General features: G+C 48.2%; 1 long non-coding RNA gene across 1 annotated transcript in view; it reads right to left on the bottom strand.

The window, feature by feature from the left end:
• The window catches only part of LOC133754292 (uncharacterized), a 104,458-nt gene that overhangs the window by 65,216 nt on the left and 24,827 nt on the right, over positions 1 to 14,415 (bottom strand). The gene's annotated exons all lie outside the window — the stretch shown is intronic.

Raw genomic sequence — 14,415 nt, 5'->3', positions numbered from 1 at the left:
GGTCCCGGAGCCAGCCGCGTTAACGGGCAGTGGGCTCAGCTGTCCAGACGCACAGGGACTGCTCCCAGCCCCTCCCCCGACGAGGAACCCACCCCAAGCAGACCGTCCCGGGGCCCGGCAGCAGAGCCTCTGCGTTCGGGTTCCACCGCAGCCGCGAACCCGCAACCCCGGCCGGCGGCTGCGGCCAGACTCTGCACTGTCACCCAGGGCCCTGCGACCGGGGCTCCCGAGCCGGCGACAGAGGCGCCCACCGCGCCCGCCCCGCGGAGCCCGCGTCTCGCCGGCCGCCCGGGGCACCGGGCAGGGCCAGCGCCTCAGGCCCCGCGCTGGGGCCGCCCCCAGCCCCCGCCGAGGGAAAACTCGTCACCCACAACCTGTCAGGTGAGGGCGGCGGCCGGGGGCGCTCACCGGCTCCGGGTGGGGGCGCTGGCTGGGGGGCCGCGCCGAGCCGCTGCACCGGGCTGGGCGCCGGGCGCTGGGCGGCTGCTCGCTGAGCGCACGGCGGGTCTGTCGCCGCCCGCCGCCCCGTGTGTCCATACAAACCCCGGAGGCCGGCGAGGCGAGGTGGAGGCTGAGGCGGCGGCGGCGGCGGCGGCACCTGCCCGCATCCCGGGCAACGTCAGCGCGGCGCCCATCCCACCTCACGCCTCGGCCGGCCGACCAGGAGGAGCGGGCGCGGCACCGGGGCGGCCTCTGAGCGGCCAACAGCCAACGGCCAACGGCCAAAGGCCACGGCACGTGCAGGCAGGGAGGGGAGCCGCGGGAGAACTGGCTGCGCGCGCATCCCCCCCCCCCCCCCGCCCCGGGCCGGGCTTCTTGCAGCCGCGCCCGCGCGCAGGCACCGCCAACCGCCCGAACCAGAAGACGCTGCGGCTCCCCGCGTTCTTGCCTTCACTTCTCTGCGCGCCCAAGGGCTTCTCCCCACTCCCCGCCTTTTCCCAGAACTAGGCCGGCGCCCACCCGGCCACCCCCAGTCACCGGGGCAGAAATCACTCTCCCACCACGCTTACATCCAACTTGGGGTGAGGTCGCTGGGGAGGGGGGGTAGGGGTCTCCTCGCTCCCTGCGGCCCCCCTGGTCTCCCCCCCCATGGCCCCAGGAGACCCCGGAGAGGCTGGGCGGGACCTGGCGTTAGCACTGCCCAGCACCGTGGAGAAGCAGACAGTGGCACCGTGTGGCCCAGCCTCATTTTGGGGTGTTGGGTGCTCTACGGCTGGCTGATCTGTTCTCTGTGTGCCCACGTGGACCACAAAGACGGCCCTGCGGCGCTGGCCGCTGCCCCCCGCACAGGGAATGGCTCCTGGACAGCCAGAGCCATGTGCAGGGGAGAGGGGGAATGAGTGACAGCGACTTCGTTTTGCTTTTGTGCTGCTGTCTATGGTGGCCAAGGGGGGGGGGGAGAGGGGGTGCTACGCAGAGTCAATCTGCTGCTGCCAGCTACAGGAGTTCTGTGGAGAGCCGCGAGGTTTTTTTCATGTGTTTCCTTGCCATTTGGCTTAAACAGAATTAAAGCAGGTTCACAGTGCAGTGCAGCGTGCCCCTGCAGATGCACGAGAGACTGCCATTTTGTAAATGCCAAGGTTTCCTGCATCCTGAGCACCCACAGGTAGGTTATGGTATTTAATTTTCAACAACGGCCGCCCCCGAGCTACACAATCTGAAAAGGCAGTATCTGAGAACAGCTAGGTGAGAATGTTAAACATTGTGCAAAAACTGAATATATGTGATCTACATGAGGAATGTATTTAAAGAAGTGTTCCTAAATGAATCAGTCTGCAATAAGCATTATGTGTGTTGGGGGCTGGCACTGTGCCACAGCAGGTTAAAGCCCCAGCCTGTATCCCAGTTGGTCCACTTTCAATCCAGCCCCTGCTAATGGCCTGGGAAAGCAGTGGAAGATGGCCCAAGTGCTTGGGCACCTGCACCATGTGGGAGACCTGGAAGAAGCTCCTGGCTTCTGATCAGCCCACCTCTGGCTGCTGTAGTCATTTGGGAAGTGAAACAGGAGATGGAAGACCTCTCTCTCTCTCTGTCTCTACCTCTCTATAACTCTGTCTTCCCAAATAAATAAAATCTAAAAAAAAAAAAAATCATGTGTGAGTGTGTGTAGAATCTAAATTCTTCAGCAAAGCATTGCTAATGTGGTTTAACAGCTAGGACTCAGGCCCAGACTACCACACACAGCTAGGTAAATAGCAGACTTAGGGAGCTTTGAAATGATTGCAAACGCATAGTTTGCTGTGTGAGTGACATACCTTTTGCTGTGGCAAGAGTTGGGAGGACTAGCCGGCGCCACGGCTCACTAGGCTAATCCTCCGCCTTGCGGCGCCGGCACACCGGGTTCTAGTCCCGGTCGGGGCACCGATCCTGTCCCAGTTGCCCCTCTTCCAGGCCAGCTCTCTGCTGTGGCCAGGGAGTGCAGTGGAGGATGGCCCAAGTCCTTGGGCCCTGCGCCCCATGGGAGACCAGGAGAAGCACCTGGCTCCTGCCATCGGATCAGCGCAGTGCGCCGGCCGCAGCGCGCTACCGCGGCGGCCATTGGAGGGTGAACCAACGGCAAAAGGAAGACCTTTCTCTCTGTCTCTCTCTCACTGTCCACTCTGCCTGTCAAATAAATAAATAAATAAAAAGAGTTGGGAGGATTCACCTTCCCCTGGACAATGTGACTTCACAGCTTCTGGGACACCACGTGTGAGAACCTGGCAGGAACAGTCTCTCCCAGTGGGAAGGATACATGACCGCTTCTCAGGTCCTACATGTGAGCTGCTGACCACACCTCCTGGAGTTCAAAATGCATGTAAATGCAAGAGTTTGGCACACGGAGGGCTCAGGTGGTGTCAGCCCACACCCTGTCACCTGCTTTTCCAAACACCACTGGTCTCAGAGTTTATCTAAACCTTGCTAGCAGCACCCCCATCTCCTCTCGAGAACAATTCATGAAAGATACACCTCTTTCCTTAATGCGACTTTATCTTCCACAAAGGCCTCCTTCTGTCTGAATTGAGCTATTACTCATTGGCATGTACTCACTATGTGAATTATCTATCGAACATATGCCCCATAAGCTGTGATTGGTCTCCCATTCTTTTTTTTTTTTTTTAAATAAGGTTGATTTATTTGAGAGGCAGAGTTACAGAGAGGGGGAGAGACAGAGACAGAGATTTTCAATCCGCATCTTTGCTTGTGCTTCAATTATGCCTGTCCAAGAAGGCACCATAAAATCACGAAGGACTGGGTGGGCATTTAAACTACCAGTTAAGGCACTGATAAAGACAGCCACAACACTTACCAGAGTGCCTGGGTTTGAGATGAGGCTCCGCTGTGATCCCAGCTTCCTGCTAATGTTCAGTCAAGGAGACAGCAGGTGATGGCTTAAGTATTCGGGACTTGGCCACCCACATGGGAGACCCAAGTGGCATTTCAGCTCCCATCTCTGGTCCTACCCCAGCCCCAGGTCTTGGAGCTTTTGTGGAATGAACCAGCATATGGGAGCTTTCCCTCACTCTCTAGTTCTCTCTCTCTCTCATTTTTTTAAGAGAAGATATGATCTTTCTTGCAGAAGGATAATAGGAAAATGGAGTGTCAGTTTGAGTTGGTTTTTCCCTCTATATCTTTATATAGGAATACCACAGACCAGATTTTGATTCTAGATTTCAGGACAAGCATCAATCAAATCAATGAAAGGGCTTATTTATTCTCCATATCATTTCCTTTGGAGTGAAATCCAGACTTTGAAGAGTGCACAGCCATGATTCACTGGGTGGCAGACAAATTATTGTACTGCTATGTCAATGTAACTTGCTGGAAATACAACCCCTGGAACTTTCTTTTTTAATATTTATTTATTCATTTGAAAAACAGAGTTACAGGGGGTAGGGGGAGAGAGAGTGAGAGAAAGAGAGATCTTCCATCCACTGGTTCACTCCCCATATGGGCCCCAACTATCAGGGCTAGACCAGGCTGAAGCCAGGAGCCAAGAGGTTCATCTAAGTCTCCCATACGGGTCTCTCCAAGCACTTGGGCCATCTTCCGCTGCTTTCCCATGCCATAGCAGAGAGCTGGACTGGAAGTGGAGCAGCCAGTACTCGAACTGGTGTCCATATGGGATGGTGACACTGCAGGTGGACGCTTTACCTGATATGCCTTAGTGCCGGTACCCCCCGGGACTCTCTGATTTGTAGTTGATCAAACAGAAACATAAAAACAACATGGATATGCTGTTAATTATTGCTTGCAGGACTGGGCTCTTGTGGAATTTGACAGTACCTCCAGGTAAAAAAAAATGTTAGTATTCAGTTAATTTCTAAATGTCTGCCAGAAAAGGAGAATTGCTTAGTGTATAGCAGGGGGCGGAGCTCCAGAATTTTGGGGACTACAAATGTCATGAAAGTACTGAAGAGGGAAAATGCCTTGGTTTTCCCTATACAATAAAGGAACAGGATTTATAGATGAAAGAATTCCAACCACAGGCTGAGCTAACATAGCACACTGTAGGGTGTCTGTGGTTTCCACAGGTGACCATGGGGCTGCCTGGGAGCTGCACTTACTGCCACTGGCCAGCATCTGCAGAGAGGATACAGTGTATCACATACAGATCCCTATGTGGGTAAGGGTCAAGCCACAAAATTCAAAATATGGACTCAATTCAGCCCTTACCACATTTGTACAACCACAAAGTTGAAACATCCACCCATCATAGCTCAGGTACCATCTGTGCACCAAAAGTAAGAACAGCTGTATTTAGATGGTAGAGAAATGGCTTTTGCTTTCTCCTTTTAGCTTCCCTAGTTTTATAAGTTATTCTAAGGAACACAAGGTCACTGTTGTAATTAGGAGTGAAGCCATTGTAAAAGACAAAAAAAAAAATCCCATGACTTGAGTCCAGCTCACCTGGCTGACTCATTTTCCAGTCTCCTTGTAACAAAAAGAATGGTTCCAGCCACTGCATTTTAAGAGAGATCTGTCAGGGGCCAGCGCTGTAGCACAGTGGTTTAAAGTCCAGGTCTACAACGATGGCATCCCATATAGGCGCCAGTTCCAACCCCAGCTGCTCCACTTCCAATCCAGCTCTATGCTATGGCCTGGGAAAGCAGCAGAAGATGGCCCAAGTCCTTTGGCCCCTGCACCCATGTGGGAGAATCGAAAGAAGTTCCTGGCTCCTGGCTTGGAGTCAGCATAGCTCAGGCCATTGCAGCCAGTTGGTAAGTGAACCAGCAGATGGGAGACCTCTCTTTCTCTCTCCCTCTATCTCTATCTCTTTTTGCATCTGCCTCTGCCTCTACCTCTGCCTCTACCTCTACCTCAATATAACTCTGCCTTTCAACTAAATAAATGAATCTTTAATGTGAGAGAGAGAGAGATTTGTCAGAGAGCATGGCCTGCTGATGGCCATGGCACAAATTCCTGAATAATGATGCCTCATGGATGGTTAACATGGTTAGCCACGACGTTTGGCTTTTCAGTAGATGCATCCCAACTTTATCCTTTTCTGGAAAACTAATCATTGCTGGCTAAGCTCATGAATGGCTGCCTTCCGCCCTTCATAATAATCTATTATTCAGCAGGAGTGTTCTTATATAGCAAAGGAAATGTTCTAGTCTTCCATGAGTATCTTCAATCGTTATTGGCTTGTTTTGTTTTTGGCAGTGATATGCTTTCTCCAAGCATAAGTTGGTTCTGTGAGCACAGACCTGAAGCAAAGAGGATCTGAGGAATACCAAACCCAGGCTCTGGGGAATGTCAGATGGCACTCCCCTAGTTGCACTATGGCACATGGCTCTCTGATGGATAGATTTACTCCACCTGCAACTGCACTAGACTGGTTCACTGAAAACAAACCAACCCCAAGTAAGTCCTGGTCTGCGATAACTGTCATCGTCTGTGCTATAAACAGCTCCCAGAGTGGCCTATTTCAGGCTATGCACAGAATTCAACAAGGGCTCGCAAAATCCTGAATATTTGTCAGTTCCCATGAACCTGTATCAGTGACTACAGCACAACTCATGGATAATTACACGTGTGCTCCTAGCAAAACACAACCTGCCATTCCCTCTTTATGTGTTCAGACTCTTGGGTCCTAACACGCTCATGGCATCTCAGGCTACAGCTTTCTTTGGGGAGTGTTCCTGTCTTGATAATATATCTAGATGGCAGTGTAGGGTTAATATTATAGTAAAAGTAAATTGAAAGTAGATCATTGTAAAAATTAAGAGAGGGGGGCCGGTGCTGCAGCTCAATAGGCTAATCCTCCACCTAGCGGCGCCAGCACACTGGGTTCTAGTCCCGGTCAGGGCACCGGATTCTGTCCCGGTTGCTCCTCTTCCAGGCCAGCTCTCTGCTGTGGCCAGGGAGTGCAGTGGAGGATGGCCCAAGTACTTGGGTCCTGCACCCCGTGGGAGACCAGGAGAAGCACCTGGCTCCTGCCATTGGATCAGCGCAGTGCGCCGGCTGCAACGCGCCAGCCGCGGCGGCCATTGGAGGGTGAACCAAGGGCAAAGGAAGACCTTTCTCTCTGTCTCTCTCTCTCACTGTGCACTCTGCCTGTCAAAAAAAAAAATTAAGAGAGGGGATAGGAGAGGAAGGAGGAAGAAGGGTGGGGTCATGGGAGGGAGGGAGGGTAGGGTGGGAAGTATCACTATGTTCCTAGTTCTGTATACATGAAATACATAAAATTAGTGCATGTTAAATAAACTTAAAAAATAAAAGAAAGATGCTCCAAGGCTCCAATTATAAAACAATTTCAAAGAAAAGGAACTGCTGGTTGCCCTGGTTTGATTAGAACACGTTGTATATGTGTGTTCAAATGTCCCACTGTAGCCCATATATATGTGTGGTGGACACACATATGATCATGACAGTTGATACAAAAAGTTACCATAGTGGAAGTCCATGTGAAACACAGAGAAAGTACACAGTCGCACTAAAAAGCAGGAACAAGCCCAGTGTCCAACAGCAGGTGAATAGCTTAATGATCAGTGTTCCATTCAGACCAAAAGTAAACTATTGAACCACATAGCAGCATAGAGAAACCTCAAAACCCTTAACACAAAGCAAAGGAAGCTAGAGACAAGAGAGCAGCTATTTGATCCTGTCTCTAGAAAATTCTGGGAAACACCCATCTAATCTATAGTGAGAGAAGGCAGGTCAGGGATTGCTGAGGGCTGGGATAGAGGTGGAGTGATTAACTGGAAAGAGCAGGATGGAACTTTCTGAGTAAGGGGAGTTCTCTAAGCATTGATTATGGTGGGGAATATGCACCTGTATGTATGGGAAAACTCACTGAACCGTAGAGTGCAAGGAGCACATTCCGCTGTGTGTAAATTGTATCTTATTAAGGCTGATTTTTGAAATAATCACTGGTAAAGAAGAGGAGTGACTGATGTCCCCCAGGGTGGTTAGGGAAGGTTCTACCATGGAGGACTGTGACTGAGCACAAAAGGAGAGAGATGCAAACGCGAAATGGATTGGAGACCTCTGCAGACAGAGAACATAACGTGAAAAAAGGACCCACAGGTTGCCATGGGAAGCACTGGGAAAGGACCATGGACTCTACATGGAGTGAATAGGGAGAAATCCAGGGCCAGTGTGTGGCCAAGGTAAGCCAAGCCCTCTCTCTGAGCCTTGGTTCCCTCTTCCATAAAACTGAAGGGTTGGAAAATAAGCAGACAGAGGTGCTGGACTGAATAATCTCTAAGACAATATTTTCAAACAGATGGGCCACAAACTAATTTTTATTGATTGATTTTATTTGAAAAGCAGAAAGGAGAGTCAGTCAGAGACAGAGAGAGAGAGAGAGAGAGAGAGAGATCTCCCATCTGTTTGGGACTGGGCCAGGCCAAAGCCAGGAGCCTAGATCTCAATTCCGGTTCCCCATGCCCATGGCAAGGACCCAAGTACTTGAACCATTACCTGCTGCCTGCCAGGATGCATATTAACAGGAAGCTAGAATGGAAAACAGAGGCAAGACTCAAACCCAGGCCCTTCAGTATGGGCTGGGGGCATCCTCATGGCTCTGCCAAATGTCCACAGTGGTCAGAGCTGGGCTGAGGTTGAAGCCAGGAACTCAATCCAGATCCCCCACGTGGGTGACAGGAACCCTATTACTTGAACCATCACTTGCTGCCTCCCAGGGTGTGCACTGGGAGCCAGGAGCTAGAGGGAAACTGGAGCCAGGAGCTAGAGGCAGGGATTGAACCCAGGTACTCTAATATGGGATACGAGTGTTCCAACCACTAGGCCAAAACACCTGCACCGCTTGGTCAGTCTTATACTAGCCACATATGTATACCTGTTGCATCTACTGTCCTCTAAAGGCCTCTTAATCAATCATAGTTTGTTTTCCAGCGCTTAGCAAAGAGTTCTGGAAATAGTATGCATTCAGTGCACATTTGTAGAATTTAATATAATTTAGAAATAGCAGTTTGGAACAGTACTTCCTTTTTTTATTTATTTACTTGTGAGTCATAGTTATACAGAGAGAGAAGGAGAAGCATAGAGAAAGAGAGAGAGAGAGGGGTCTTCCATCTGCTGGTTCACTCCCCAGATGGCTGTAACAGCTGGAGTGAGAGGGAGAGACAGAGAGAAAGGTCTTCCTTCTGTTGGTTCACCCCCCAGGTGGCCGCTACGGCCAGAGCTACACCAATCTGAAGCCAGAAGCCAGGTGCTTCCTCCAGGTCTCCCATGTGGGTGCAGGGGCCCAAGCACTTGGGCCATCCTCCACAGCCCTCCCAGGCCACAGCAGAGAGCTGGACTCCCAAGTGGGTGACAGGGACCCAAGTACATGGGTGGGCATAACTGGAAACTGGAACCAGAAGTTGAGCAGCCAAAACTCAAACCAGGCATTCCAATATGGGATACAGGAGCCCCAAGCAGTGACTGGACAGCTGCACCAAACATCCACCCCTGAAATTTGTATTTTAAAAATAAAACGCAGTGTGTGTTCACATCAATCATCTAAACCAAAATCTAAATCTCCAGGGTTTTTATTTAAATCTTCATTTTTCTTTCACTAAAACTCCTTTATCCTACTCCCAAAATTCTGATTTTCATAAAAATAAATGTAATAAGAATACGATACTTCATTTGTTTTATCTCAATTCACACATACATAAAGTTCTCCAAATAACAGTACTAATAATAATACATCTGTCACAGACTGGGTTCTCCAGAAGACGACACTGAAACAGAGTTTGGGGTACAGCAGAGAAACAAAAACAAAACAGGAAGAGTTAGGCAGAAGCCAGATCAATGTGATATGACACGACCAGGCTCCCCAGAACCTGGACCAGTCCAGCAGGGAATTCTGGAATGAATGATGTCCTTCACAGATGTCTCACTTACCAGAATTTATAGTCCTGTCCTACCTGGTCACCAGATATGGACTGCACCAGGAAGAGCATGACCCCAGGAACCAGAAGACATCCCTACAGAGAATCTGGGACACACTCCTGGTCTACCATGGTCTCCAACCATGTGGTTATTGAGAACAGTCCAGGATTATTTTTACAATTCTTTCTGTTTTTAGGGCATATTCCTCTAATTATCTGCAACTCAATTAATATATATGTGTGTGTGTGTGTGTGTATTCTTAAATATTTATTTATTTATTTGAAAGTCAGAGTTAATGAGAGAGAGAGAGGGAGGAAAAGTAAGAGAGAGAGATTTTTTTATCCACTAGCTCACACTCCCCAAATGCTAGGGCCAGGCCAAGCAGAAGTCAGGAGCCAGGAGCTTTTCTGGGTCTCCCATTCGGGCAGTATCCCCCACAGCTTTTCCCAGGCCATTAGCAGAAAGCTGGACCCAAAGTGGAGCAGCCGGGACGAGAACCGGCAGCCACATGGGATGCTGGTGCTGCAGGCGATGGCTTAACCCACTATACCATGTGCTGGACACTCAAATTACTATATTTCAGAGACATTCAGAAAGATATCTTCCTCTCTAGTAATGCTGTCAATTGTATCTTTTTGTAAGTTCATCTGTTTGTATTTTAATTCTACTTTTTAAAGTAGGATTATTTAAATGTTTACATGGACTCAAAACCAAAGTATAAATAGAACTTATTAGAAGAAATCTATTATTTCTCTCTCTACCCACAATTCACTCTATACCTAAAGTTAATAATGGTTTGGGGCCGGTGCTGTGGAATAGCAGGTAAAGCTGCTGCCTGCAGTGCCGGCATTCTATATGGGTGCCAGTTCGAATCCCAGCTGCTTCTCTTCTGATCCAGCTCTCTGTGATGGCCTGAGAAAATAGCAAAAGATGGCCCATGTCCTTGGGCCCCTGCATCCAGGTGAGAGACCTGGATGGAGTTCCTGGTTCCTGGCTTCAGGCTGGCTCAGTCTCAGCTGTTGTAAGTCAATTGGGGAGTGAGCCAGTAGATGAAAGATATTCTCTCTCTCTCTCTCTCTCTCTCTCTCACCCTCCCTTTGAAATAAATAATAAATCTTTTTTGAAAACCTTTTTAATAATTTAATGGTTTATCCTTCTATTTTACTGCTAATTTTCAATAACTTCTCGTAGAAATTCTAAACAAACAATTGTGTTGAGTTATAAGAGTAAGTTTATTAAGCCTTGCATTTACAGCTTACAGAAGCTTTTTTGGGCTCTCAGTACATTGTTTAAGTTGCTTCCAGAGGCAACATGTGGACATGTTCTCGAGTGAGATACTCCAGAGCACACATGTGTGGCCTCTGAAAATTACACAGACTGAGGCAAAATGTACTTTCTTGCTTCCAAGTCATCCCATGGGCCCTACGTGGCGTGGTACTGCAGTGTGTCTTCTGCAAAATGAAGTGTCACAGGTTCACTATTGCCTCTTTCCAACAGTTACTTGTCTCAGGCCCCTCTGTTCTTTCTTAGCTCCACTCCGATAGCTAATCAAATTAATAAGAATCTGTAATTTATGTCCACAGAGTAGCACGCACAATTTGGAAAGTGGTTGCTAGGTGCTGTTGGGAACACAAAAGCCCAGTCCTAATGCTTACACCTAGTGTATTGGGGGAGGGGGCATTTCATGGATCTTCAAGCTGATTGTTGTTGTTGTAAACAGTCCTACCCACTGTTGAAATCCTGTTTTCTAGGAAGATTCCTTGGGTGAAGAGGTTGAACCAAGGTTTGCGAATCAGGTCAAGTGCTCCTGCTTCCCTGTCTTCAGATGTGTTTGGAAACACTGACTTGGGGTGTTAGGGGGGTACTCTGGATCTGAAAGAAGCATCAGCACTTCCACCCAGGGTGACAGCAGAAGGCAGAGCACCATGGGTCTGTCCAACAGTGCGGCAGTGCTGTGAACAGAGCCTAGGAGACACAAGCTAAACACGCTGTTAGAGTGGTGGAGTTCCACGTAGCAGCCGCTGCTTTCTCCCTGAGGTTTTTAACTGGTGTCCCTGGAGAGCCTCCTTGAAAATGAAGCTGCTCCAAACAGATCCACAAAGGATGCATTTTTAAAAATGAGTTCAGTAAATAATTTTTATTTAATATTTTCCTTTAAAATTTTCTTCTAAAATTCCATAATTCAGAAGTACCCTTAAGAAAAGTTAAGGGGTCGTTGCTGTGGCTCATTTGGTTAATCCTCTGCCTACAGTGCCAGCATCCCATATGGGCACCGGGTTCTAGTCCATGTTGCTCCTCTTCCAGTCCAGCTCTCTACTGTGGCCCAGGAGTGTAGTGGAGGATGGCCCAAGTGCTTGGGCCCTGCGCCCACATGGGAGACCAGGAGGAAGCACAGCACAGCGCTGGCGGTGGCGGTTGTTTGGGGAGTGAACCAATGGAAGGAAGACTTTATCTCTCTCTCTCCCTCACACTCTCTGTAACTCTATCTGTCAAATAAAGAAATATAATTTTTTTTAAAAAAAAGAAAGAAAATCAACATGGCATTTCTTTCTCTTTTTAAAATGATTCGTTTTATTCATTTGAAAGGCAGAGTTACAGATAGAGGAGAGACAGAGATTTTCCATCTGTTAATCCACTCACCAGATGGCCACAACTGTGGGGGGGTTGGGGTGGGGTGGGGATGGGGGTAGGGGTGGGTGTTGGGCCAAGCCAAAGCTGGAGCCAGTAGCTTCTTCTGGGTCTCCCATGTGGATGACAAGGAACCAAGTACTTGGGCCATCTTTTACTGCTTTCCCAGGCACATTTTGAGGGAGCGGAATTGCAAGTGAAGCAGCCAGAACTTGGACCAGCACCCGAACAGGATGCTGGTTGTTGCAGGCAGTGGCTTAACCCAATGTGCCACAATGTGACTCCTTCTTTTCTTCCTCCTTTCTTCTCTTTATTTTTTATGGTATTAACCCTTTATAAAGCATAAAGGTGCAAAGATCTGTCACTGTAAACCTTAGGGTCTGTGGGTAGGTAGGTGTTGTTTTGGCATTTTTAAAGGTCATCAAATGAAATTATAAAGCTTATTGGCATATTCTCTATGTCTGCTTCTATGCTACAAGAGTAGCGTTCCATTATTGTAACAGAGACTTCATAGGGTATAAAACCTAAGACATGGGGGTGGGTATTTGATTCAGAGGTTGACACTGGTTAAACATCTATGTCCCACATTGGAGTGCCTGGGTTCTATTCCCAACTCCAGCTCCTGATGCCACCTTCCTACCAACGCAGACCCCAAGGGGCAACTGTAATGGCTCCAGAAATTGGGTCCCTGTCACATGCATGACACACCTGGATTGAGTTTTGGGCTCCTGGCTTACAGGCATTTGTGGGGTGGAGCAGTAAGTGGGAACTCACTTGCTCATGCATTTTCTACCACTATGTCTCTTAAATTAATTAATCAATATTATTTTATGTTAAAGATTTATTTATTTATTTGAAAGTCAGAGTTACATAGAGAGAGAGAGAGGAGAGGGAGAGGCAGAGAGAGAGAGAGAGAGAGAGAGAGAGAGAGAGAGGTCTTCCATCCTCTGGTTCACTCCCCAGTTGGCTGCAATGGCAGGAGCTGTACCTGGTTCATTCTCAAAGCAGAGTAGCCAGGGCTCAAACTGGCCCTCTGACACAGGATGCTTGCATGGCAAGCAGTGGCTTAGCCTACTACACCAGAGCATAAGCCCATACATGAATTATTTTGAATTCTTCACAGGAGGTTTGTCTCTTCTCCCCCATTTGTTAATTCATCCATGTATTTGCATCAGCTTGAAATCATGGACATTTATTTTGTTCTTTGCGTTATAATCTAGTGCTATTTTATTTTGTGGCTCAAATTCTTCCAGGTTTGACCATTGAGAGCCCTTCCAGTTGGTCCCTGTGCCCCTTTGAAGTCCCCCCATAGAAATGGGCATTTTTAATGCTATTTTTGAGAAGTTCCTTAGTTTGGAACACTACAAGAAGCCCATGAATAGTCCCCATTCTTTGTAATTCTATTAGGATTGTAAATGCACCCAATCTATGTTCTGCCCTACTGATAGGTTGACCTACTTGCTTATAACTCATTCTCATTGCTTCCCTTATGCATAAGTAATACTGTATTTTTTTCAAAGATTTTATTTATTTATTTGAGAAGTAGAATTACAGACAGTGAGAGGGAGAGACAGAGACAAAGGTCTTCCTTCCATTGGTCACTCCCTAGATGGCCACAACAGCCGGAGCTGTGCTGATCCAAAGCCAGCAACTTCTTCCAGGTCTCCCTTATAGGTGCAGGGACCAAAGGACTTGTGCTACCTTCTATTGCTTTTCCAGGTCACAGCAGAGAGCTGGATTGGAAGAGAGGCAGCCAGGATTAGAACCGGCGTCCATATGGGATGCCAGTGCTGCAGGTGGAGGATTAACCTACTGTGCGGCAGCACCAGCTCCATAATAATACTGAGTTTTTTTAATACCAATTCTTAGCCCAATGTCTGATATATGCAAGTCATTCACTAAATGTTCACTGCAAGGATGAATGGATGATTTGGATGCTAGAGAGAACCTTAATTATCAGTTAGAGCATATTCCATGTAAAGTACCCACCCCTTGAGGTCTTGTCAATGTGATCATATAGTCTAAATCAGTGGAATCTGAGTTATGAAGGAAGCAGTTGAACTTTTGATTCCACACTCAGCAACTTGCCCATTTTACTTCCACTTGGTATTTCTTGTCTATTGTGAAGTCAACAAGACACAGCCAAAACAGCCATTCAACTAATCCCCCAAGAAGTCTCAGCACTGCACCTGCTATGATGGACTATCTGAAATCCAGCTGCTGGGGCTCCTGGCCTTCCTCAAAGACCAAACAAATCAGAGTTTTTGGGAGGATGGAGGCATTTTCAAAATAATTAGAAAAAAAATGTGAGATTAGTGAAAAGAGAATTGAAGCAGATACTGAAAAGTATTGCACCAGCGCTGTTGCATAGTGGGGAAAGCCTCCACCTGCAGTGCAGGTATCCCCTATGGTCGCTGGTTCAAGTCCTGGCTGCTCCACTTCTGATCCAGCTCCCAGCCA

This window comes from Lepus europaeus (genome assembly GCF_033115175.1).
Source record: "Lepus europaeus isolate LE1 chromosome 12 unlocalized genomic scaffold, mLepTim1.pri SUPER_12_unloc_2, whole genome shotgun sequence".
In the NCBI taxonomy this organism is placed as follows: Eukaryota; Metazoa; Chordata; class Mammalia; order Lagomorpha; family Leporidae; genus Lepus; species Lepus europaeus.
Note: the sequence above shows the minus strand (reverse complement) of the source record. Positions and strands in the feature narration are given on the sequence as shown.